The sequence below is a fragment of the Ochotona curzoniae genome, unplaced genomic scaffold (assembly GCF_017591425.1).
Source record: "Ochotona curzoniae isolate NIBS_2020 unplaced genomic scaffold, NIBS_Ocur_1.0 contig_883, whole genome shotgun sequence".
In the NCBI taxonomy this organism is placed as follows: Eukaryota; Metazoa; Chordata; class Mammalia; order Lagomorpha; family Ochotonidae; genus Ochotona; species Ochotona curzoniae.
In genome coordinates, this window is record NW_024466599.1 from 64,145,058 (window position 1) to 64,169,376 (window position 24,319).

Here is a 24,319-nt window from a genome sequence, read left to right on the forward strand (position 1 = left end):
ATTTCTACCTAAGGCAATAGATTATTCTTGAGAAGAAGGCAAACATATGGAAATCGAAAAGGAAAAAGCACATTCACTTAAAGCACAAACTTTATCCTTGTTTACACAGATTTCTATAAAGAAAATATGTATTTTCAATTCTTTATGGGATAGCTATAAAAAGGATCATGTAGAAGGCACAAAGAAAATCTTAATAAATCCCAGAATTTACAGGCCACATTCTCAGCACACAATTCCATGAAACTAGAAATCAACAGCAGAGAATGAAAACAGCAATTGCACTTAAAAATTAATGATTTTCAAACTGTCCCCTAAATCAAAAAGGAAATGAAACCTGACATAACTAGTTACTTAAACATTAATAAAAAGAAAGTGACTTAGAGCAAAACATACAGAAAGTGGCTACAGTTGTATTCAAACAAAATCATAACCTTTATGCCTTTATTATTTCATAAAAGCAGTAAGCTTGTCTTCTAGTTCTATTTCTAGTCCTCAAGAATTATTTCAAGTCCTAAGATGGCGACCACCATGAGGAAGGTGGCTGCAGAAGATGTCAATGTTACTTTTGAAGATCAACAAAAGATAAATAAATTTGAGCGGAATACGAGTAGAATCACAGAGCTAAAAGAAGAAATAGAAGTAAAAAAGAAACAATTTAGGAGATGCTTGTGATATCATGCTTGCAGATGATGACTGCTTAATGATTCCTTATCACATTGGTGATGTTTTCATTAGCCACTACAAGAAGAAACACAGGAAATGTTATAAGAGGCAAAGAAAAATTTGCAAGAAGTCGACGCCTTAGAATCCAGAGTGGAATCAATTCAACGGGTGTTAGCAAATTTGAAAGTTCAATTATACGCAAAATTTGGGAGCAACATAAACCTTGAAGCTGACGAAAGCTAAACATTTTATAAAACCTTTTAAATTTGTTTAATAAATTGAATATTGTTTTAAAAAAATAAGTATTTCATAGCCTCTTTCCCCAGCCAATCCTCTGAGCTTAAAAAAGGAACTTAAATACAGAGTAACAAATATTTTTAAAGTAGTAAAATTATTCCATAGTACTATAGAACGTGAAGAAATGTCCAGGCCACATACCTAGCTGAACAAAGAAACTCCAAGATGATCAAAGTCATGTTTGCCCAAAGAATATGTGACTAATGTTGCAGACTTAGGTTCCTCAGCTTATTGAGGTTAGGAACCAAGGCAAAGTTTAAGGACTCTGAAATGGATAACTCAGAGCAGGTACTGTGGCTAAGCATGTTAAGCTACCATTTAGGAAACCTGCAATCCTTTTAGGAGTGGTGGTTCAAGTTCTGGCTACTCTGCTTCCTGTCCAACTCTGTTGATATGTTTGGAAAGGTAGCAGATGATGCTCCAAGCACTTAAACCCCTATGACCCACATGAGAAATTCAGAGTTCCTTGGTCCAGTCATGATGGATGGAAAGATGCCTCTCTCTCTCTCTTTCTGTCACCCTGCCTTTCAATTTGGAGTTTTTAAACTTTTTAAAAATTTTTAATTTTTTTTAATATTGTTTACATAATTGAGAGGGAAGGATGCATACCATATGGGTCTCTGATTAAGGTGGGGAGGGTCAGGTATGGAGGAAAGCAAGTGGAACAATTTTTTTCCTCCTTTGTCCAGAGGGGAGGCAGGGCAAGAGCGCTGCTCCTTGTTGTCAAACTACATAAGCACCAGGGAGGTAAGGAGTTAGATGGGCTAAAAGCAGATAGGGCCAGGTACTTGGTGGAGTGAGAAAAGTAAGAGTCCTTTTAAAAGTGTACAACATGCTTGCTTCTCCCCAAAAGCTGCATTTAGCAAGATCAAAGTGTCCATCCCATGGGCTTGGTACAATACAATGGCTCAATGGCTGTAAAGTCACCTTACAAGCACTGGGATTCCATATGGGCATTGGTTCATGTCCTGGCCATTCCAGTTCCATTCCATTTCCCTGTTTGTGGCCTGGGAAAGCAGTGGAGGACGGCCCAAAGCTTTGGGACCCTGCACCCATGTGGGAGACCCAGAAGAAGCTCCTGCCTCCTTATTTCAGATCTCAACTCAGCTCCAGCCATTGCAGCCACTTGGGGAATGAATCAGCAGATAGATCTTTCTGCATCCCCTTCTCTCTGTAAGTCTGATCTGCCTTTCCAATACAAATATCTTTTTTTTTTTTTTTAAGTGTCCATCCCACTCTGAGTTTCTAGTTTTATCAAGAGAATAGCAACTGATAGGCAGGCAGTTAGGTGGGGTCCAGACAGAAATATGAATCCTTAATCCTCTGGGTTTCCAGTCTTAGAAGGAACACATCAAGGAAGCAGTAATTCCCCTCTTCTGAACTTTGAGCGCATCATGAAAACTGAAAAGAGAAGCAACCAATTATACCCTTCTGATGGCTTTTGTTTTGAGCAGGCTAGACAGGACTCCAGCCTTTTGATTAGCTTTGTCCCTACCCTCTAATTGTTAAATGATATTACACTCTCCCCACCCCCAAAAAAGTTCTACTTGGCCCAACTGACTAATCCTCTACCTGTAATTTCCGGAATCCAATATGGGCACCATTTTGCCTCCTGGCTGATCCACTTCCCATCCAGCTCCCTGCTTGAGGTCTGGAAAAGCAGCAGAAAATGACCCAAAACCCTGCGGTCCTGTACCCTTGTGGGAGACCAGGAGAAGCTCCTGGCTCCTGGCTTTAGCTCAACTCAGCTCTGGTCATTGTGTCCATTTGGGGAGTGTACCAGCGAAAGATCTTTCTCTGTTTCTCCTTCAGTCTGTAATTCTGAAATAAATAAATCTTCAGTAAAAATAAAGTAAAACATTAAAGACTCTGATTAGATATTTGGGTCTTTCCCCTCTTTTGGAGGCCCCTCTTGACTGCAGCAGCAGCAGATTTCTGTCTTCAATGTACCTTGCTTTGACTCCCTGAATTGCTGGCATGGAAATTCTTCCATGTGAGACACGAACTGAGGCAATCTTCACGCTTTTGCAATTTCCCCATAGCATCAACACTGATAATATAACAAAAACAAGTAGGCCCTCTTAGTGATCTCAAGAGCTTCAAAGCATGAACTTTAGACAGGAGGTGACTAAGGAATCTGGTTAAAACAAATTTTCTCTATATTGTGCAGGATAGGGTTAACTCAATGGCCTCTGATGTTCAAAATGATTACATTCCAAAGAAGGGACTGACCCTTGATCAGCTCCTGGAAGATAACTTCTAAGCCCTTGGAATATCTTGGATGATAAATAGCTCTACACTGGAGGCTGTGGCCCAGACCTGATAGTCTTTGTTAACAACAGGATTTATGAGGAAAGCCTTGAGCCAAGACATACTGATGCTACATAACCAGGCTTACATAAAAGAACTCAAAAAACAAAACTAAACAAAACAAAAAAACCCCACAAACCCTGAACACTAAAGCTCATGTGAATTTCCCTGGTAGGCAATATTTCATGCCTGTTGTCAAACATTGTCATTTACGAGAATTAAGTGCAGCTTAAAGAACTTCCCTGTCAGGGTCTCTCTTGGACTCTCTGCTTCTTTTTCCTTTGCTAACATTAATTCATGCCCTTTGTAATAAACTGTCCTGTAACTTCCCTTCTATGCTCTGCCACAGAGAAGCCGCTGTACACATCACTTTTCTTCTTGGAAAGGCCCACTGTTGCCTGGAATCCAGAATGTAACTTCAATTTTTTAGTGGGCTAAAAAAAAAAAATGATGACTTTGTAATGCGCCTGGACATTTTCTTACTATTAAAGCAGAAGTGATGCCTTTTCTAGCTTTATAACTCCTAAACAGAAGTGAAAAGAACTGAGATGACAAAGTATTTTGATCTAATAATGAAAATATTTCACATCAAAAGCTGGAGAGGAAAGCTAAAACAATGATTAGAGGAAAATGTACAGGTTTAGAATGCATATATTAAAGCAGAACAAAGGTAAAAAAAAATATCTGGAGTTTCCAACTTAAGAAGTATGCAAATCTAGGCAAGTGTTACGCTACTGGGAGAAAAGCAGCTAATAGTTGGCAGGCATTCTGCGTCTTGTTAATGCCAAATTTGTGTTAACCATACCAATGTGTCAACACAGTTGCCTTTTTTTTTTTTAAAAAAAAAAAAAAAGATATGTGGAGGGTAGACATGAGCATGCCAGCAGACAGGTTCCAGACCAGTGGACTCAAAACTCCATCTATGAGGGAAAGTACAGGATCTGTGGTCTGACAGTGAAGTGCATATGTCAGGACAGGGTCTTTGGTTGTTGAAGCCTGTGCAGTGGACAGCATGCCCAGATGAACTTTGGGGACATGGCAACCAGTTCACTGTACCATGTTCATCTAGTACCACGGAGTGCAGAACAAACCGGACAGCTTTCTCACACAAGCTCTGACAGAAAGTATCTGGACAAACTGATTCTAAAGTTGACAGTGTCAGCCAATAGACCTTAGAAGGATTTCTTCATCCTTGGAGCAACATTGTCAACAGCATTTCAGAATTACGAAAACCACTTTATCAGTGCCCTCAAAACATGCTCCACATTAGGGTCCCTGGAATATCAGGTGGCTGTCCCCCATCCCAGGACAGTGATGTGGGTGGGCGGGGGGGAGCAGACCTCTTTCCATTTTTCCCAGATACATGAACAAAAGGAAATTGAAAACAGTTGTCTTTACCCGCTTTCTTCCATCCCTCCACCCTCCCCACCCTAATTAGTGGTCCACATGAACATGAATCCTTAACTATGTAAACAACACCAAAAATTATGAAAATTATAAATGTATTAAAAAATAAATACCCAAAACAGTAGCAGGATAAACTCAGAAAATACACATAAAATGAATGAAATAATAAAAATAAAACACAAAGTAAATAAATTACACATAGATATTTAATAGAATTGATAAAACTACAAGTTGGTTTTCAGAAAGAAAAATCAAATCGATAATGCTTTGGAAAAACTGGCCAAGAAGAATAAAGGTTAACATCATAAATGAAAAAAAGGATGTAGTCCCTGACCTAACATTAAAATTATGCTAAGAGGGCCCAGCACAATAGCCTAGTCATTAAATTTCTCCTCTTGTATTGGCAGGGATACCGACAGGTGCCAGTTTGTATCCTGGCTGTCCTACTTCCCATCCAACTCCCTGCCTGTGGCCTGGGAAAGCAGTAGAGGATGGCCCAAAGCCCTGGGACCCTGTACCTGTGTGGAAGACCTAGAAGAAGTTCCCTATCTCCTGGCTTCAGATCGGCTCAGCTCTGGCCATTGCGGCCACTTAGGGAGTGAATCCGTGGACAGAAGATCTTTCTCTTTGTCTCTTCTTCTCTGTGTATATCTGCCTTACCAATAAAAACCTTATATATAACTAATAGGTATCATATATCTTATAATGCATAATATATTATTGTATATTATATTATATCATACATTATATAATACATATACTATATAATATATAATATATATTAGTTATATATAAACTGGTATATATAAAATTAATATATGTAAAACATATGTTTATGTATATATATATATTTATAATGTGTATATAAGCAGGGCACACTAAGCAGGGCAGGCATTTGTTAATCAGTTAAGCCACTGGTTAAACAAGTATACCCCACATTACAGTGCCTGGGTTTGTACCCCAGCTCCACTCCAAATTTCAGCTTCTTGCTAATGCACAGCCTGGAAACAGCAGGTGATAGCTCAAGTAGTTTGGTTCCAGCCTGGCTGCTGCAGGCATTTGAGAAGTGAGTCAGTGAATAGGGAGCTTTTTCTCTTTCTGATTTCTAAATAAATAAATAAATAAATTTTAAGCAAAAATATATTAACTCTAATTTAAAACTTAGAAAATTTAAAGAAAATTTAAAATATAAACACATAGAATTTATTAGAAATATTTAGAGAAGAATTCGAATAGATGAGTGGTCCCAGAATTTTTTGAAAGTCATTCCTACAGTAATTAAAGTGATTAAAAAGCAGTGTTTTTAAATAGAAAGATAGAAATATATAAGAGGAGATGAACACAAAAGCAAATTCTTGAAGGAGGGGGAAAAGTATTCCTTGGTGATGGCCCAGTAACAGTATTGTCCATGTTTATAACCTTGTAGTTGGGGCTACCTCCAGGGAATTTTCTCTTCCCTGCACTGTGTTGATAAAGGCCATGGAGAAATTTCTTGCCAGAAAAGCCCTACACCCAGAAGAGAAAAGGGGGTAGGAAAAAGAATAGGCCTATCTCTATAAACACAGACTATGCTTTGAACTATTTTTAAAATTTATAATTACAACGAAGGTAGATTTACAGAGAAAAGGAGAGACAGAGAGGAAGATCTTCCATTTGCTGGTTCACCCCTGAAATGGCCACAGATGGCCAGAGCTCAGCCAATCCAAAGCCAGGAAGCAGGAGCTTCTTCTGGGTCTCCCGTGTGGGTGCAGGGTCCCAAAGACTTTGGCCACCTTCCACTGCTTTCTCAGGCCACAAGCTAGGAGCTGAATGGGAAGTGGAGCAGCCACAACATGAACTGGTGCTCTTACCCAATGTCGGCACTTAAGACAGAGGATTTAGCCAGTTTGAGACATCATGAATATACAAACTGCCCTGCTAGGTGTATTGTCTTCATCAAACTTTTGCTTACTGTTTACTGATGATTTCTGTCTCTTGTCTTCTGGGAACACAAAAACCTTTGTTCCGTTTTTTAAAAATTTCTTATTTATTTATTTGATAACATTGTATTATGTGACACAGTTTTATAGGCACTGGTATTCCCACCACCCCTCACATAACCCTCCCCCCATGGTGGATTCCTCCACCTTGTTGCGTGACCACAGTTCAAGTTCAGTTGAGATTCCTTCATTGCAAGCATATACCGCATAGAGACCAGCATCTTATTGTCCAGATAAGTTCAACGGCTTTTTGGGGAGACCTTCTCTGGTCTGAAGGTAGAGCCAACAGAGTAAAAACCCAATCAATCAAAAGCCCCAACATATCATCAACAACAATATACAATGTTATGGTATTAATTGATGTAATATTGAGTAAACAATCTATTAAAAATAATGCAAGTTCTGCTGGATCCCGGACGGCCGCCATGGGCACATGGTGAGCCGTTCTCCCCGGGCCTGCTGGGTTTCGGGGCCGCTTCCTTCGGGGTGAGTAGACCGAGGGGGGGAGGCCTCCGGGACTGGGCAGGTCCGGGGCCCACCCGCCGCCTTCATGGGGCAGTGAATGGGATTTGGGAGGGGCGCGACCTTGGGCCTGGGTTATTTAAACCTCCAGCAGCCTCCTGGCAGCTGGTGGGTCTCAGGACGGGGCGTCTCATGCCTGGATCCCGGACGGCCGCCATGGGCACATGGTGAGCCGTTCTCCCCGGGCCTGCTGGGTTTCGGGGGCCGCTTCCTTCGGGGTGAGTAGACCGAGGGGGGGAGGCCTCCGGGACTAGGCAGGTCCGGGGCCCACCCGCCGCCTTCATGGGGCAGTGAATGGGATTTGGGAGGGGCGCGACCTTGGGCCTGGGTTATTTAAACCTCCAGCAGCCTCCTGGCAGCTGGTGGGTCTCAGGACGGGGCGTCTCATGCCTGGATCCCGGATGGCCGCCATGGGCACATGGTGAGCCGTTCTCCCCGGGCCTGCTGGGTTTCGGGGGCCGCTTCCTTCGGGGTGAGTAGACCGAGGGGGGGAGGCCTCCGGGACTGGGCAGGTCCGGGGCCCACCCGCCGCCTTCATGGGGCAGTGAATGGGATTTGGGAGGGGCGCGACCTTGGGCCTGGGTTATTTAAACCTCCAGCAGCCTCCTGGCAGCTGGTGGGTCTCAGGACGGGGCGTCTCATGCCTGGATCCCGGACGGCCGCCATGGGCACATGGTGAGCCGTTCTCCCCGGGCGGCCAGTGCCCCACTGGTGCCAGGCTCCGCCTGCTGGCCGCCCAGCCCGGGAGCTCTGGGGATTTGGTTCTTTGAGTTGCTGCTTAATTAGCTCCAGGTTGAACCCATTGTGCTTCTTGGACCTGAAACAGGCAGTAACTCTTCCTTAGCAAAACTTGTAATCACTAATAATGCTGAGCACCAAATACCAGTCATGCAGAAGCTATGGCTTGGGGCTTGTCCTGCACAAGTAGCTCCAACAGCTGGCCAAAGTGTCAACTGGTAATGGAACAGAGTAGATTAGGCACGACTGAGCAAACCTTAGCCCACAAGTAAAACTAGAAACCAGGAGGGAGCAGAGGTCATGCCGAGCTAGGCTCTTGTACCTGCTGGTCTGTGGGAGCCTGGGACGCTAAGCCACAGTGTCTAAGGCAGAGTTCGGGACAGGGCAGGGGCTGTGCCAAGCTGAGTCAGAGCATCCATTGGCAGGCATGTGATCTATGGCTGGGAACAGACCCGGTTGGGGAGCAAAGGGGACAACCCTAGCTGGGCTGAGGTTCCCACCAAGAGGCGCGTGGCCTGGAAGGGGGCTGCGTTCTGATCTGGAAACAGTTGTAGTCTCCCTTGGCACAAGTGTGGACTGGGATTGAATGCACCGAACTGGGCCGGACCCCGACTCCCCCTGGTGTTCTGGAGGACCAGGGCAGATGTGGGATGGACTAGGCAGGGTCTCAAACCCCTACTGAGCCATGTGTGAGCCATACGTGGGTATGGGCAAACCATGTCTGGGCTGGAACATCCAACAGCAATAACCAGATTGGGTTGAAGGCCAGTCAGGAAAAGCCACAGTTCCTGCTATGACAGGAGGTGGACTGAGTAGGGTTGGCTCATGGACCCACTGGTAAGCGTGAAACCTGGCATTGGGAGAGGTTCTGATGGAGGAGCCTGGGCAACTCCTCTGGCAGGGCACAGACCCAGCAGGTAAACGCAAGAAACATGATAGGAAACAGCCCAGAAAAAGCCATGGAAAACTACCCACTGGCATACAATTGGCAGACGTGGGGGCAAGACCAGGCTGAATCTGTCCACGTCATCCACTGGCAAATCCAGGCACCAGTGTGGGTCGACCCAGGTTCGGTCGCAACAAAGACTAGTGCACATTATGGAATGCCGAGGTGAGGTTGCCTGTACCGGAAGGGACCGCAGCGCCCAACCAGCCTGAGAACAAGAAAGGAAGTGGGCAGAGCTGGCAGGGGAATAAGGGAGGGTTCCTTTGCTGGACAGCTACTTCCACAGGAGAGCATGGGCTGGGATGGGGGCAGACCAGACTAGGCAGAGCTACCACACCTGTGCGCCTCATGTGGACTAGATCAGGGAAAGGCCAGGCTGGGCGGATTATTCCTACTGGTGCAAACAAAATTAAAGTGGGCGAGGTTTGTTTGGGCAGCATCAACTGGAATCTGGGAGTGGGAGAGGCCTGGGAGGGAAATAGTGGGCTCATCCCTCTTGGGTTACCACTTCCATGGGAGGACATAAAACTAAGACAGCGGCTGGGGTGGAATGGGATGTGGGACAGACTGGATTACTGCTACACTTACTGGCAAACCAGGGTAGGGGGTGGGCCTGGTTGGGGTTATTGTGGGTCGCTCCAACCTAGGCTACAGCTCCTGCTGGTTTATGTGAGGGCCAAGTATGTGCTGGGCAGAACCAGGCTGGACTGCAACACCCATTGGTTCCAGTGGAAGTCGGGAGTGAAAACAGAACCAACCCAGCAATTGCAACCACCAGCTGATTGGAGCGATGGACGGTGCCAGGCCCTGTACTTGTTAGCACATACAAGAAGTTTCTTTGGAGATCTTCCTAATCTAAATGCTGGACTCAGAACCCTAACGAAGAAAAGAGAGAAGACAGAACAGGTCAACCAACCATCTCAGCTATGATGGACTATGTCAATCAGTGGATTTTTCAAAGATCTCATAGTGCTTGGAGTGGCAAGATTGACAGTGATTCATAACTGTGGCAATATCAAGACCACTTGAGCAAGAACCTCAGAGCATGCCCTATATCCGGGACCTGGGGAGGGTGGGAAATTGGGTGGGCTTCTCCCTTAAATACCCCCCTTTGAATATGAAGCTAACAATATGGAAAACATACTAGTATTATCCACTTTCCTGTAGCCCTTGAACCTTCTTACCCTAATTAACTATGTAAAGAATGTCAAAATAAAATTTATTAATAAGAAAAAAAAATAATGCAAGTTCTTAACTGCATCCTGTGAGTACTGCATTGACACTTCAGCAATTGAGGTGCATAACAGTTATATTAGGGGTGAAGCACAAGGTTTTGAAAGTATGGTAGGTTTTACAATTTTTCAAAAACACATGGGTTGAGACAGTATTAATTACAGAAGAACCTTTGTTCTTGCCATCTCTGGCAACAATCTCACAAAGAAAACTCCAGGCCTACAGTTTAGTGAGTAAAACTACAGCCTGTGACACCAGCATCCCACATGGGTGCTGGTTTGATTCTTGGCTGCTCCATTTTCAATCCAGCGTCCTGCTGGTGTACCTGGGAAAGCAGCAGGAGATGACTGAAGAGTTTAGGCCCCCGATCCTATGCTGGAGACACAGCTGAAGCCTCTGACTATTGGCTTTGATTGGTCAGCTCTTGCTGTTGTGACTATTTGAGAAATAAACCAGCAGAAGGAAGATATCTATCCTTTTCTCTCTGTGTAATTCTGCCTTTCAAATCAATAGAATAAATAAAAATCCCTTCAGGCCTAAGTAATTCTATTGATAAAATTCACTAAACATTCAAGGAACATATTCTTGTAATTGTATGTAAATGAAGGAATATTCAACAACTAACTTTGTGAGCCATGTAAAATTTATGCCAAAATTGACAAGGTGAATATGAAAACAGAAATTATAGGCTAATCTTAATAATGAGATTGGATTCAGAATTCTCAATAAAACTTCAGGAAACTGAATGAAGTAATGACAAGACCAAAGAAAACAAAATTATGTGCCCAGTGCAGTAGCCTAGAGGCTAAACTCCCGACCTTGTACGTGCTGGGATCCCATAGCTGGTTCATATCCTGGCAGCCCTGCTTCCCATCAAGCTCCCTGTTTGTGGCCTGGGAAAGCAGTCTAGGATGGCTTAGGATCAGCTCAGCTCCTGCCATTGTGGCCACTTGGGGAGTGAATTAGCAGATGGAAAATCTTTCTCTCTGTATATCTGACTTCTCAATATAAGAAATAATAATAAATCTAAAAAACAAACCAACAACCAAATTATATAAGGTAAAAACCAAAAAAACGAAAAAACAAAATGAAGCAACCAACCAGGCAACTATTCTCAGTAACATTAAATTTTTTCCATTGCTAATGAAAATAGTTATTACAAACTTAAGCTCATGAAAGTTTTTAGGAATTTTACCTAACACTAGTGTAACTGTGGTTTGCTTGTGAGCTGGGATTGGTGACAGGCTGGGCTAGGCATAACCATGGAATCCTCTGACACTCATGGCTTTTGGGGTTGGGTACAGATTGGGCTGTCCCAGGCTGCAGCACCCATAGGCACACCCAAGAATACAGTCTGGTGCAGGCCAGGCTACAACATCCACTGCTCATACATATGCCGGGCCACACCAGACTGGGCCACAGCACCCACCAGCACACATGAGACAGGGTAGGTGTGCAAGCCCGGTAGGGGAATAGTGGGGACTCCCCTGCTGGGTCACTGCTCCTGCTGGTGAGCATGAGTCCTGTGACTGGAGGCAGACTAGGCTGGGCAGGGGTACAACTGTTGGTCTACATGTGAACTAGGTTAGGGGGAGAGCCATGCTGGGCTAGCTGATTGTATCCACTAATACAAGCATGAGCCAGAATAAGGGCAGGCAGGTTAGGCTTTGCTGCAGCATCGGCTGACAAGTGCTGGGACTAGGGGCAAGACCTGCTGAGCTAGCCTGCGGAACCACCTGGAGAGCAAAACATCTGAGGCATGGAATGGGTCCAGTGGGAAGGCTGTGGGCACCTCTCTGATGGGTTGCAATTCCCACTGGTGAGCATGAGAACCAGGGCTGGGGGTGGTTCTGGCTGGACAGGCAGTGGACTGGCATGAGTGTGAGCTGGAGGATGGAGTTGGTTGAGTTGAGTTAGGCTTCAACACCCAATGATATGTACAAGAACTGAATGGGATGTAAGACAGACTGAAGCAGTCCACTGCACATGCTGGCAGGTACAGGAATCAGAGCTGGGAGCTGGTCCAATGGGGACTGGGCTTCAGCTCTTCCTGGTGTATGTGAGGGCTGAGTGTGTGGTGGGCAAGGTTTGGCTGGACTACAGCACCACTGGTTTGCAGAAGGAGGGCAGAGCAAATTGATTAACTACCCCAGTGAAACTTGACAGCAAACTCCTGTGCGAATCGAGACTGAGGTGGACTGTGTCAGCCAATTCACCTTGGAAGGACTTTCTTATCCTTGGAGTGGTGATATCAACAGCATCTCAGAATTATGCACAACAGGGACTCTAGGGTTTTTTTTGGTACTAGGGAGGCTGTATCCTTACCTTCTCCAGATACAGGAAGAAAAAAAAGAAAATGTGTAAACAATGGTCTTGTCCACTTTACCCTGATCCTTGATCCTTCCCACCCTGATCAACTATGTAAATATCATCAAAAGTCAAACATAAAAAAAAATTGAAATAGGAAAAAAACTAGTGTAACCTGTATTACATCAATTAACATGGTCTTTAAATATTCTTATTTATCCATAAATGTCCTATATTAATTTTCAATCAATATTAATTATAGAAAGTGAGAAAAGTAAAAATCATATAATCTCTACTTAAAATTTTTACTTAGCACTTTAAAATTTTGGGGGGCATATGATTTATGACCCTAAAATGGGGGAATACTTTATTTATGCATAATCAATGAAAGTAATAGATATTTTTCATTCTTTAAAAGAAAGCTCATCAGAAAGCTTATGATTTTCTTTAAAAAGCCTATGATTTCATTCAATGAATAAATATTAATCTTTTAATCTATTTTTATGATTCTTGATAAGCATGTTGCTTTCTTGCAGATGCATCACATTGCTCAAATCATAATTAAATCTCTGTGAAATTATTTGTTCTTAAAAGGTAAGGATTCATGGGGTAAGTGCTATGGCTTACCAAGCTAATCCTTCACCTTCAAGCACCAGCATCTCATATGGGCACCAGTTCATATCCCAGCTGTTTCACTTCCCGTCCTGCTCCCTGCTTGAGAAAGCCTGAGAAAGCAGTAGAGGATGGCTTAAAGTCTTGGAATGCTGCATCATTATAGGAGACCTGGAAGAAGCTCCTGGATTCTGTTTATGCTAATAAAGAAAACTCAAAAAGGGGTCAGCACTGTAGTGTGGTGAGTAAATAAAACTACCGCCTATAGTGCTGGCATCTCTTATGAGTGCTGGTTCAAGTCTCAGCTGCTCCATTTCCAATCCAGCTCTCTGCTAATGTGCCTAGGAAAGCAGCAGAAGACTGACCAAGTATTTGGACTTCTGTATCCACATGCAACACCCATTAAGAAGCTCCTGGACCCTGGCTTTGGACTGGCTGAGCCCTGTTTGTAGAGACATTTGGGAAGTGAACCAACTGATGAAAGATCCTTCTGTTTTCTCAGTTCTCTGACCTTAAATAAATAACAAATGAGAGTACCCCAAAATAAATATTCCTATAACCTACTTCTCAATTCTAAGACTCAAAAAGCACTCCTTTTAAGATTAAAGATGCTCATTATCACTACTTTTTTTTCTTTAAAGATTTATTTATGTTTATTGGAAAGGGAGGTTTATGGAGAGAAGGAGTATCCACACAAAAGTTAACTTCAAGGAGACCAAATATGTAAATGTGAAGCAAACATGAAGTTATTAGATGATATGAATCTGGGGGTAGTAAAAAAAGATACCTTGTTTTTACTTATTTGTAGTCTTCTGTTTTTAATACCGCAATCTCATTATTACTGTTTTATATAGTCAGTATTTATTTGTATTTAATGCTTCCATTGCTTTGTTCTTCTTGCTTCTTGCATTGGTCATATGGGATCATTCTGTTCTTGCTGATATATACCCTATAGAATTTCCTTTCCTAATCTCCTTCTAATGGCAAATTCTTTCACTTTTTGTTTCAAAAATCCATATATTTCTCCATCATTCTTAAAGACTATTTTACTGGGCACAGAATTCTAGGTTGTAGGTTATTTTTTCAGCTCACTGAAGTCCTTTCATTCTCATAACTGCCCTGTCACTTCTTTGAAGTTATCTGAAGGTAACAGTATAATGCAGGGAGTGTTTTATCTGCCACGTGTCTAAGAACATATTTTGTTCAAGTACTCTTTAGTTCTGGGCCCGGCGCAATTAAAGTTTTTGCCTTGCATGTGCTGGGATCCCATATGGGGGCCAGTTCTAATTCCAGCAGCTCCACTTCCCATCCAGCTCCCTGCTTGTGGCCTGGGAAAGCAGTCGAGGACAGCCCAAAGCTTTGGGACCTTGCACCCGCGTGGGAGACCCAGAAGAGGTTCTGGGTTCCTGGCTTCTGATTGTCACAGCTCCAGCCATTGTGGCCACTTGGGGAGTGAACCATCAGACGTAAGATCTTGCTCTCTGTCTCTCCTCCACTTTGTATATCTAACTTTTCAATAAAAAAAAGAATACTTCAAGTTCTCAGCTTAATCATCTGGATAATATCAATTCAAGCTACAAGTCCTCCTGTGTGGTTATAAATTCTCAAGTAACAGGGGTGGGCATTTGGCACAGCAGTTGAGATTCCACTTAGCATGTTTGCATCTGTATTGCAGTGCCTGGTTTAAGTCCCAGCTTGGCCTTTGGTCCCATCTTTCTGCTCCTTTGCACCCTGATAGGCAGTGGGTGATAGCTAAAATATTTGAATCCCTATCACTCCCAAGGAAAACCTGAATAGAGTCAAACTTCAGCTTTGCCATGGCCCAGCCCCGGCTTGTTATTGTAGACATTTGAGGAGTAAGCCAACACATGGAAGAACTCTACCTGTCTCTATGTTTCTTTCTCTTTGTCTGCCTTTCAAATGCAGTGAAAACAAATAAATACAATTTTTAAAAACTCCACAAATTCTCAGGTAAGACTTTTTCTTTCCTACCCAGGAGTAAAGATTGAACAGAGAATTCTCCCTGTAATCTCCTGAGGTCTCAGGAGGGTAAAATAGGTTTATTGCTAGTCAACTTCTACATTAAGTCCAATTTCACTAGATCTGATATTAAACGTCCCCGTTCCCCTTACCAGCTTCACTTCAATTCATGGATTGAGTATTTCTTGTTTTCTTGTTAGAGTGCAAATGCATTTAAAGAGATGGATTTAAAATCTATTATGCTTTATTTATTTGTTTTTGCCCTAGGGTTGACTGGGCTACACAATTTGCCATACTGCTAGAAATGGACAAAATGAAATCTTTGCTATAGATATATTAACATTAGTTAATTGCAGCAGAATTCAGGTTACAGGTAATTTATATTGATTCTGTTCTCACCTTATCTCTTAGTAAATAGTTTTACTATCTAAACATTAGACATCATTTAAACTCATAAATAGTTTTTACAATATGCAAATAGAGCAAAACAATAACGTATAGGTGGTTAATAGCATAAATAGAAAACATTGGTACTTGATATCCATCAGGATGTCTAAAGTTAGGAATTTGTTGTAAATAATAAAACTCTTAAATGCCACCTCAAGGTAACAAACTAGCCTCCCTTATATAATCATTGAAGTAACATGAACTGTTAAGCATGGTTTTCGACTGCAAAACCCACTTGATAATGACATGATGCACCAACAGCTGCTATAGAAAGTGCCTTGGGGTGGGGGTGGATATTTTGATGCAGTAGGTTAAGCCACCAACTGGGACAGCTAAATCCCATAATGAGTGTCAATTTGTTTAGTAGATCCTCTGCTTCTGATCCCTCATTCCTGCTTCAGCATCCTGGGAGGCAGTAGAGATGCAAGTACCTGGGCCTCTGCTATAAGTATGAGAAACTAGGATTGAGTCCTGAGCTTCTGGCTTCAATTTGGCCCAATCTTGTCTCTCTCTCTCTTTCTCTTTCTTTCTCTCTCTCTCTTTTTGCCATTATTTGGAGAGTGAACCAGCTGATGGAAGATTTATCCCTGTTTGTCTCTCTTTTACTCTCTGTCGCTCAGCCTTTTGAATTAGAAATAAATACTTTTAAAAATACTTAATTCTTAAATAAACAAAAAGCTAGTGAACTGAATAGAGGAGAATGATGAGTTACAGACTAACAGGACTCTTCTGAGTTTCTAGGTGATTATTGAGCATATAAGGTAGAAGATTTCTGTAGGAAAAGAGATAAAATAGCAAAGGAGGCAGCAGAGGATCCATCTCACAGGGCATTCTTATTGTTGTAAGTGCTTCCTTAAAGGACAATATTGGTGTGAAGTGCAATTGTTAAGACACTGCTTGGGAAGGCCACGTTATATATCAAAGGGTTTGAGTTCAAGCCTCATCTCCATTTCCTTCTAATGAACCATCTGGGAGTTGATGATGGCTCAAGTACGTGGGCTCCTGTCACTCATGTGAGAGTACAGATTAAGTTCCTGGTTCCTGTCTTTAGTCTGGCCTAACCCTGGCTGTGCCCCACATTTGGGGAGTGAACCAGTAGGTGAGAGATCTCTATCTAACTCTGTATTTTTCAAATTAATAAAATTTTTAAACAGAACAACATGATTGACACTATCTTTTGTCTCATGTGCAACTATTTCCTCGCATAAAAACAATACTTAGAGTGATTAAATATAAGCAGATTACCTGGGTGTTTAACACTGGTATGAGGGTTGAACGAATTTTATCAGCTTGATACAAAAGTTAATCAGATCCACCTCCTTGTGCGAATCATGTTATGCAGACTGTTGAATCTCTTTTACTTCTGATGCTTCAGTTGCACCAATAGAAGCTACCTCATCTATTGCTTCATGGATGCTTTTTTTGGGAAAGGAAAGTTCTATTTCTGGGGAAGGAAATAATTTCCAGTGTACTTCCTCAACTAGTAAAGGCTTTTAATAAGTCACTTACGTTTTGTTTTTTACTTGAAGAGTAGTTGTGATCTGGTGTACGAATTTGCTAAAAAGAATTTCATCTCTCTATACATATATTCTTTTAAAAAATTAATTAGTGTCACATAAAAGGAGAGAAGGTTAGCACTCCCCTTGACAAGGATAGAAGAGGCTCTCAGGCCTGACAACACACATATGGTTAAAAAAACTCTTTGTGGCTCAATGGGCTCAATGGGCTGAGGTACTACCCATGATGCTGATGTGCCTTGTGAGTGGTGGTCTGAATCTCACTGCTCCACTTTGAAACCAGTTCCTTGTTAATGCAGTTGATACTCCTTGAGAGAGCAGTGGAAGATGCCCTGAGTGCTTGGCCTCTGCCAACCATCAGGGATTACTGGCTGGATCCCTGGATTCAGTCTAGACCAGCTCTGGTCACCTGGGGAGTGCATCAGCCAATGGAAGACCTGTCTCTCCTTTCTCTCTTTCTCTCACCTTGTGTTTCAAATAAATAAATAAACCTTCTGGCCATTGTGGGAGGGCCTCAGGCTGATCTCTTTATCATTGAAAGGCGAGCAGGAAGAAGTAATACACATCTGCCTAAGGCCTGGAATGTCCTATGTCTGGCACCTCTGTGGCCTTTTGTCCCAAGGCCAGGTACCATGGAAACTAGGAATTTTCTTTGTTCATGGAGAAACATCTTTGAGGGAAACCTTTAAAAGGTACATTCCCCACCATTAATACGGGTTCTTGTCTTCCTGCCACTATGGCAGAGCACTGGGGTCCTTTTCCTCCTGCCACTATGGCAGGGGGTGAGAGTCCTTTCTATCTCAAAACCCCCTCCCGTCACTAGGACGGGAGTCTTCTCTTCTCAACTTTTCTAATAAATCTTGCTTTAAAACTAAAAAAAAAAAAAAAAATTTCTTTACAGAGTATATCAGACACTCGTCATATCTTCAAATTCAAGCAAAGGAGAATCTGACAATCAACTCTATTCCAAAATATATTCTAGCTAAGCATATTTACTTTCTTAGATCTTTCACTTTTTTCCCCCAAAAACATTAGAACTGCATGTTATTTTTCTTTACAGGTTTCTTTTCATAAGATGAAGGAATGTTTCTATCTCTTGGGATATATTCCATATGCAGCTGGTGGAGAACAGCAAGACAGCTTTGAGGTGTGGCTACAAGACAATAGGCACACCTCCTCAGATATTGTGGAGATCTGGACCCCCAAACTCATGGCATTTTATTCAAACTTTCACTCATAATATTGACCAGGTTCTGCCCATAATGAAACTTCACCCAAAGATGAACTAGCCAGAAAAGATTCAGTGTGGAAATGCCAGTACCCAAGTGTTGCAAAAATTGTGTCATTTGCTTAAAATTCTATGAACCCTTGAATAACAAGATCTCAGAGTTAGTACTTTACATAATGCAGCATATTTCTTTTCCATCTGTTAGAGTCTATAGAGAGCAGATTTTATATTTGCTTTAAGAAAAAAACTGGATCCTTGGTTTACTGAAAGTTATCAGATATCAAATATCAAGACCAACTACAAGAATTGCTAATTTGCTGGTCAGACCTTTGCACTTATTAGCTTTTCTTCTCCTTGGAGGGTTAAGTTCTGAATACAAAATAATCCATCAAATATCCGGCAACCATATGGGATCCCAGTGCGTGCAAGGTGAGGACTTTAGCAACTATGCTATCGCACCAGGCCCTTATGGTTGCTTTTAAGAATAAGTTTTCCATGTTATTTCCTTCTTAGAGATGGCCACTTGGACTTTGATATAGACTGTAAAATCACCACCTATACGACATCTTAGGAAGGATTATTCAGGCCCAATTGTTGAGGGGCATGTGTGTGCGCCCTCTTTGTAATGCCACACTTCTTTAAATCACTTCACTAATTGAATGTGAGACAACGGAAAAGATTCAGCAAAATTACTATTCTTTTTACTAATCAGGTTTAAAAAAAAGAAAGAAAGAAAATTTGCCCAGCAGCACAGGGGCAGAGTATAGGATTATGACAGTACCCACAGGTTATCAGGGGAAATCTCTGAGTACAAGGAAAAATTATGGTAAAGCTATAGAACTTTACCCATGTGTTTCACCCTTCGAACAACAAAGATGTGAAAATTAGTGGTTCAACACTCAATAGGTGCTCACAACATTTACCAAAGGCACATCTACTATTTCAAGAAAAACAATCACCTTTAAGGAAAAGTGGTGAGAAGTGAGAGTTGTGCAGTGAGTTAAGACGCCACTCAGAACACCCTATCTCAGAGTGGAATGTTAGCCAGTCCACTTCAATGCAGCTGGCTGCCAAAGCCCCTGGGAGGCAGCAGGTGTTGTCTGTCTTCCACCCAGCTGGGAGGCTCAGGTGGATTTCCTGCCTCCTTCCTTTAGCTTGCCTCAGACAATGAAGCAGCAAATGGAAAAATCTCTGTCTCTTCCATCACTCTGCATTTTAAATAAATAAATATTTTCTTTAAAAAATGAAATAAACATTTGTTGGAAAGATCTGAGGATTATTTGCTACTGTCTACATTAAAATAGTGTTATCATTACTTTTTAAAAAGATTTATTTATTTTAAAGGCACAGTGTAAGATAAATGCTTCCCAAATGCCTTAGTAGGAGCTGGATAGGAGGTGAAGCAGGGACCCAAATCAGCACTCCATCCAGTGTCCTATATGGGTGCTCTAAACTATGGCTTAATCTGTTGTGCCACCATGCCCACAATAACAATGGATTACTTATTGTTCTTACTGCATTTTCACTCTGGGGTCAATTCTTTATGTTCTCACTCAGAGACCTAGTCTGACAAACACCACAGCATTGGGATATAGTTGGGTTTTGTGGTAGGGAAAAGAAAAATAAATAAATATACATCAGACTTAAATGCTTCTGCCTGAAAAAAAAAAAAAACCACATATCAACTTACTCACATTTCACCATGTCCAAACTCATACAGGTGTTCTTCAAGATGGACTAAGCCTGAAAGTTAGAAGATAACTGAATATTAGTAAATAGTAGTAATGCCTACTATAATTATTTAAATTCTTTATAATCTTTCTAGTTTTAGAAAGATTTAATTGTAAGGTAATTACAGAGAGACTCCAATGTTCTTCTAATGTTCACTAACTCTCTAGTGGTTCTGGAGCTGGATCTAGTCAAAGCCATGAGCCTAGAACTTTGTCTAGGTTTCCCAAATGGGTGGCATGGGTCCAAATAATTTCATCATCTTCCACCATTTTCCCAGGCATAGTAGCAGGAAGCTGGATAGGCAATGGAGCAGCCAGGTCTTGGATTGATGCTCATATGGATACCAACATTGTAGGGATAGCTTCACCCACTGTGCCACAATGCTGGTCCCAAACCTTTCAACTTTTTGAAGTGTTAATACATTCAAAGATGAAAATAGGGACAAGCATTTGGTACAGTGGTTAAGTCACTGCTTGGAGTCCTGTATCTCATGCCCAATTATTTGGAGCTGATTTCTGGGCCTGCTCCTGATTCCAGCTTCCTGCTAATGTGCAACCTGAGAGGCAGCAGATGATCGTTTGAGTACGTGGGTTGCTACTACGCATGTGAGAAACCTGAGCCGTGTTCCTGGCTCCTGGCATCAGCCAGTTCAGATCCAGAAGATGGGAGATCCTCCTCTCTGTGTAAATCTCTCGTTTCTGAGCTGCTTTTCAAATAAACAAAGCCAAGACATTTTTTCAACAAAAAAGGGATTGCCTGTGAAAATGCTCATGTTCTATTTCCCACAAACAGGATCAACTTTAGGTTGTTCTCAGAAAAGACCGACAATGAGAGAACCAACAAAGAAAGAAGTAAAAGGAAGTCTAAGAAACACTAATAACCTAGAAACCCTAACAGACTCTTTCCAACTTGTATTACTTCCCTTTATCAGCTAACCACGTATACTGAAAATGACAACACAGAAAGAAAAGAAACAATAAGGAAAACCATAGTTCCTTTTCCTTCAAGTTCTTTCTTATTTAAATAATCAGTAATCCAAAAGTATACAGCATTGGAAGAATGTCCAGATGTGATAAAACACCTTAGTTTTGGGCAGTTTCTGCTTTTTTGGTAAGAACAAAGAACGTGTGCGTGCATAAACTATGAAATACACGTTGTTTAATTCAGTCATTCTACATTTGAGTTAAATGTTCTTTGCATTTGAAATTGTTATTGTACAATATAAAGATTAATGATAGATTTGAAACAAGTCACTTAAAATTTTTAGGGGCAGACATTAGAGCACAGTGGATTTAGTTACCATTTGTGACTACTACATGTCTTACTGCAGGAGTCATTCAAGTTCTAGCTCTTCAACTTTCAACCCAGCATCTTACTACTGTGCATCTGATGATGGTCTAAGCACTTGGGTCCAGGCTGCCCTTGTAACAGTGTTAGATGGAGTTCCTGGCTGCTGGCTTTGGCTTGACTCAGTCCTGTCTACTGTGCACATTTGGAAAATGAGCCATTGAATAGAAGATCTCTCTCTGTTATTCTGCCTTTCTTTATTTCTTTTTATTTATTTCTTTAGAAAAAGATTTATTTACTTTTATTGGAAAAGCAGATATGCCTAGAGAAGGAGAGACAGAGAGAAAGTTCTTCCATCTGCTGTTTCACTTCCCAGGTGGCTGCAATAGCTGGAACTGAGCTGATCTGAAGCCAGGAGCCAGGAGCTTCTCTGGGTCTCAGACATAGGTGCAGGGTCCCAAAGTTTTTGGCCTGTCTTTGCTTTCCCAGGCAGGAAGCTGGATGGAAAGTGGAGCAGCTGGGATTAGAACCAGCAGCCATATGGGATCCTGCCACATGAAAGGTGAGGACTTTAGCCCAGCCACTAGGCTACTGCATTGGGCCCGACTCTGCCTTTTAAAATAATCTCTAGAATGTATTTTCTCAGTACTGGTGCAGTGGCAAGATACTCCTTCACTTGCACAAGGAAGTAAAACCAGAGCTTGCTCTGGGGAGAAAAATCTGCGATTGGAAGGTGAGGAAAGACAGGCAATTTCCACTGTATTGACTTTTGTAGTTTTCATATTCAATGCCTACACAGAATTCTGAAGTACAATTTAAAAACAACTATCTTTTCAGCAGTTGCAGCTCCCTCTTCAGAGGAGAAGAGGCCTTTCTTCTCAGCTACCAGGAGAGAAAGGTCTCTTGCCTGCCTGCTTTAATGACCCCCCTGCTTTCTTTGTTAGCAGCAACAGAGGAAAAGAATGAAGAACACTGTTTTCATACCTGGTGCAATGGGTTGTGTTTGTTTGTGTATGTTAGCAGTGAGTGTCTAAACCGGACATCTGAGTCTGATGAGTGTTGGGGCTTATACCATCATCAGCCAAGAGCAGTAGTGGAACACATGGGGGCAATGTAAAATAGAGTTTTGCCATGGAAACTGTATGAAGTTTCCTGAAAAAAATAAAATTACACACAGGCTTTTCATGGGATCCAGCATCTGTACTCTAGGGACATATAAAAACAAGCAAAAGTGGAGACTCATACAGATGGGTGTAGGTTACTTGTGGCAGATGGTTAGTGGGTACCAAAGAAAAGCTGCCTGGAAGGGTGATGATGATCTTTGTGGAATCCCAGCGATACTCTGGAATTGGAAGATAGGAGGTACAGTGAATAGTGGGGAACAGTTGCAGGCCAGTATGACAAATAGGTTTTCTCAACTCTCCTCTGCATCCTTTGCAAGCTCAACAGCCCGTGATAGGGATCCAAATTCCAGGCAATAATTTCAGCTTTCTTTTTCAAAAGAGTGACTATCAAGGGAACTTGAGTATTTATAGTTTCCCAGAGCAAAGTCATTCATCATCCTTCTGACATTCACTGTTGCCCAGGTAATACCTAGATCTCGACTGCATTCATTTCAAAGCAAAACTACCCTGTAACAGGCCTCCCTTACTCTCATATTTCCTATTTCTTTCTTCTTGAGTGTGAATAACAATTCCAGTAAGGCAAACCTGTAATAGGAATCTCATACCAAAACAGGAGACTCTGGATAATAAGAAACAACAGCAACAAATTCAAAAATCCAAATAAATAAAAATAAATTTTGAAAGATTTGTGATGGTTTTAAAATATGCCCCAAAATTTGTTGGCTTTCTTTCTCTCTTTTTTTAAATTTTAACGTTATTTTAAAGATTGTTTACACAGTTGAGATTAGGGTGGTGAGGGTTGAGGTATGGAGGAAGGAGGTAGTATATATGATTCAATATTTTTTCTCTTGTGTCCAAAACCGGGGAAGCAGAGGGGATTGCTCCTTGCTGTCAGACTATATCAGTCCTGGGGATGGGGAAACGGGTTGTTTGATAACACCTTAGAGACCCGATGTGGGGAAGAGTGCTCTAAGGGTGTTAATACAGTTGTTCTGATAGTTCTGAGATGTCAGCTTTGTTGAATCAGAGTTGAGGAAAACTTTCCAAGGTCTACTGGCTGATCAAGTCCACCTTAACACATCTGCAGGCCCAGGAACATGTTGCAAAACTCAGCCAGGTGACCAGTGCAAAACCTGTTTTGCTTTCCATCCTCTGATGAGGCACTTCCTCTACTGGTCTGGATGAGTTGTTTTTCATGTCTTCTGTGTGCATCTGGGCATACTGTCTGCTGCACAGACGTCAACAAATGAGGAATCCCAGTTCTAATACGTGCACTCCAAGGTCAGACCACATATCTTGTTTTGTCTCCTATGGCCAGGGTCTGAGTTCAACAGTCTAGCTGGGGAGTCCTTCAAGAAACCTCGCCTGGCATGACCTCAGACTTGCCAACCAGTATCAGGTTTGGTCCATTACCTGCACCAGCCAATGCACATACCAGTAAATGCCCCTGACTGGTCAGTTCTGCCCCAGCCACATCTCCCACACAAACTGATGAGTGCTGCATTCTAGCACAGCTCAGTTTACCAAAGGCCTGGTCTTTATGTATACCAGCAGGTGCTGTGGCCTTGTCAGGGTACTCCCCAATTATCCCTACCAGGCCCATCCCCAGCCCCGGTTTTTGCATGTGCCAGTATGTGCTGCAGACTAGCTTGTTATTTGAGAGACCTGTATGGAATTCCTGGCTTCTGGCTTCAGCCTGGCCCAGCCCTGTTGTAAGCAGATGGAAAAATCTTTGTTTTTCACTTTCTTTCTGGCCTTGTTCAAGCATACTTACATTTTACTGCCAACAATCAAAGACAAAGCCCTTTGGATGGTTAAGTCACTACACAAGCTGCAAGTGTGTGGTTCAAACATAAACATACCTCTCTCGTGCACATACTCCCATCATCTCCAATTTTACTTCTTGTTACTATCCCTCAACTTTACGAAACTTATATTCAGTTTCTTTAAGTTATTAGCTTGGCTCTCACCTTATGACCATTGCACTTTTT

At 42.1% G+C, this 24,319-nt stretch overlaps 2 pseudogenes; both read left to right on the plus strand.

Moving 5' to 3' along the window:
• Window positions 1-516: 516 nt before the first annotated feature.
• LOC121165399 lies at window positions 517-906 on the plus strand (annotated as a pseudogene).
• Window positions 907-17,049: 16,143 nt separating this feature from the next.
• Window positions 17,050-17,147, plus strand: LOC121165493 (annotated as a pseudogene).
• Window positions 17,148-24,319: the final 7,172 nt, after the last annotated feature.